Consider the following 3,633-nt stretch of genomic DNA (forward strand, 5'->3'; position numbering starts at 1 on the left):
GAATGAGGAGGAATTGACGAATGCTCAAAAAGCGAAAAGGAAGAAAGACCAACAAGCACTCTCTCTAATCCACATGTGTTTGGATGAGAATATGTTCGTGAAAATTTCGACTGCAACAACAGCCAAGGAGGCATGGGAGATTCTCGAAAATTCCTTTAAGGGGAAAGATAAAGTAGTCAAGGTGCGTTTGCAAACCTTGAGAAGTGAGTATGAGAAATTCAAGATGAAAGAGTCAGAGAAAATTGATGAGTTCTTTAATAGAACTTTGGTAATTGTCAATCAGTTGAAGAGATATGGAGAAAAAATGGAGGATGTTCTTGTGATAGAAAAAATCCTTCGTTCTTTGACTCAGAAATTTGATTACGTGGTGACTGCCATTGAAGAATCAAAAGATCTGGAGACTATGTCTGTAGATCAACTTTTGGGTTCGTTACAGGCCCATGAGGAGAGATTAAAAAATAGAGAAGAACCTGTGGCTCGGGTGTTGCAGGCGAAACTAGATTTGAATGATAAAGAAGAAAAGAAGCAATTTGAAGGTGGATATGGAAGAGGAAGAGGAAGAGGAAGATCAAGAGGTAGAGGCCGTGGCCGTGGCTGGAATCGTGGATATAATGGAAGAGGTAGAGGGGGCAGAAATTTCGACAATAATGAAGCCACAAATAATCAGCAATGGAATGCAAGAGGACGTGGTAGAGGCAACAATTTCCAAGGCCGTGGAAATAATTGGCATGGTCGTGATAAATCTCGTGTGCAATGTTACAATTGTCAAGAATTTGGGCATTATGCTGCTGAGTCTAAATCTGAACCTTTTAAAGATGAACAGGCCAATTTTGCTGAGGAGGAAGATGAAGAATCAACTTTGTTACTGACATGTAGCGAAGATGAAGCAAGGAGCAAGGAGTCTTGGTATCTAGACTCGGGAGCAAGCAATCATATGACGGGAAATAAAGAACTTTTTTATAAGCTTGATGAATCTAAGAAAGGAAGTATTTCTTTCGTGACAAAACAAAAGTTCCAGTGGGAAGTGGTGACATTCTTGTCAAACTGAAGAATGGAGATCATCAATTTATTTCTCATGTTTATTATGTTCCAGCTTTGAAATCCAATATTTTGAGTATTGGACAACTTTTGGAGAAAGGTTATGAGGTGGAGATGAACAGGAATGGGCTGGTTATGAAAGATGGAAAGAAAAAAATGATTGCAAAAGTTCCTATGTCTGCAAACAAGATGTTCAAATTAAAAATCAACAGATCGTCCTATGTGTTTGAAAGCCTCATCAGATTCTGCATGGCTATGGCATCTGAGAATGGGTCACTTGGATTTTGGTGGACTGGAGCAAATGTGCAAGCAACAAATGTTGTATGGATTACCTTCCATAAATCATCCCAATCAGATTTGTGAAGGGTGTATGTATGGGAAGCAATTCAGAAGGAGTTTTCCAAAGGAGTCTTTGTGAAGCACATCAAAACCACTTGAATTGGTGCATGGAGATATTTGTGGTCCCATTAATCCGAGTTCACATGGAGGAAGCCGGTATTTCTTATTATTTATTGATGATTATACTCGAAAAACATGAGTTTATTTTTTGAAGGCAAAATCTGAAGCATTTGAAGTGTTTAAAAAATTTAAAGCACTAGTTGAGAATGAAAGCGGTTTGAAGATTCAAGCATTGCGAACTGATTGAGGAGGAGAATTCACATCTGAGAAATTCAATCAGTTCTGTGATTATAATGGTGTTCGTCGATTGCTTACTGTTCCAAGATCTCCTCAACAAAATGGTGTCGTGGAACGAAAAAATAGAACCATTCTTAACATGACCCGAAGCATGATGAAGTGCAAAGGTATACCAAAAGAATGTTGGGCAGAAGCAGTAACATGTGCAGTCTATTTAAATAATAGAAGTCCTTCAAAGAAGCTTTTGCAAAAGACCCCCAATGAAGCATGGTGTGGAAAGAAACCAAATATTTCTCATGTAAAAGTATTTGGTTGTCTTGGTTATGTTCATGTTGCTGACGAATTGAGAAGAAAATTGGATGATAAAAGTGAGAAGATGGTGTTTATTGGCTATGCAAAAAATTCCAAAGGTTATAAATTTTATAATCCCCGGAATGGAAAAGTTGTGATAAGCAGAGATGCAGAATTTCAAGAAGAAAGCTCTTGGAATTGGAAGATTCCAGAAGATGAAAATTATGATTTTCTTCCTGTATATGATGATGATTTTGCAGGTCAAAATGAAGATGTAAATATCACACCACCAAACTCACCTTCCACATCTCAGACAAATGTGACAGACTCATCCCCAAAAAGTTCATCAGAGAGGCAGCCTCGAATGAGAAGCTTGAGTGAGATTTATGCAGAAACTGAAGAAGTAGATAACGCTACTTTATTCTGTTTGTTTGCTGATACAGAACCTGTACAATTTGAAGAAGTTGTTCAGGAAAAGAAATGGAGACAAGCAATGGATGAAGAAATAAATTCCATAAAGAAGAATGACACTTGGGAATTGGCAACACTGCCAAAGGGGAAAAAAGCTGTAGCAGTGAAGTGGATTTTCAAAATAAAGAAAAATGCCAAAGGAAAAGTGGAGAAGTATAAAGCTCGCCTTGTTGCAAAAGGTTTTTCTCAAAAGGCCGGAATTGATTATGAAGAAGTTTTTGCTCCGGTGGCTCGAATTGAGACAATTCGATTAGTTATTTCTTTGGCAGCTCAACAAGGATGGAAAATTCACCAAATGGATGTCAAATCAGCATTCTTAAATGGAACTCTTGAAGAAGAAGTTTATGTCAATCAACCATTGGGTTATACTGTAAAAGGGCAAGAAGATAAGGTGTTGAAGTTAAAAAAGGCTTTGTATGGCCTTAAGCAAGCTCCAAGGGCTTGGTATTCTTGCATCGATGACTATTTCCAGAAGAATGGCTTCACAAGATGTCCATATGAGCATGCTTTGTATATCAAGGAGAATGATGATGGAAAAATAATGTATGTATGCTTGTATGTTGATGATTTAATTTTCACAGGATCTGATCAAAAGATGATTGAAGAATTTAAGAAGTTGATGACAAATAATTATGAGATGACGGATTTGGGGCTGATGTCATATTATTTGGGGATTGAAGTTAAGCAAAGTGATGAAGGTGTCTTTTTGTCTCAGAAGTCATATGCAGAAGCTATTTTAAAAGAATTCAAGATGGATAAATGCAATTCAGCTTCTACGCTAGTGGATTGTCGAAATAAGTTGTCAAAGCATGATAATGAAGAAAAGGTGAATCCAACTTTGTTCAGAAGGTTGGTTGGAAGGCTGAGATTTTTGACATGTACAAGGCCAGATATCTTATATGGAGTTGGACTCATTAGTCGTTACATGGATGTTCCAACTTTAACTCATATGGAGGCAGCAAAACGAATACTTCGATACATCAAAGGTACACTAGATTATGGTTTATTTTACTCTTCCCAGAACAATTTCAGATTGTATGGATTCAGTGATAGTGATTGGGGAGGAGATGTTGATGATAGAAAAAGCACAACTGGTTTTGTGTTTTTTTATGGAAACTGCTGTTTTTGCTTGGAGTTCTAAGAAACAAGCAATTGTTACACTTTCAACATGTGAAGCAGAGTATGTTGCACCAGCTT

Source organism: Euphorbia lathyris, chromosome 6 (genome assembly GCF_963576675.1).
Source record: "Euphorbia lathyris chromosome 6, ddEupLath1.1, whole genome shotgun sequence".
In the NCBI taxonomy this organism is placed as follows: domain Eukaryota; kingdom Viridiplantae; phylum Streptophyta; class Magnoliopsida; order Malpighiales; family Euphorbiaceae; genus Euphorbia; species Euphorbia lathyris.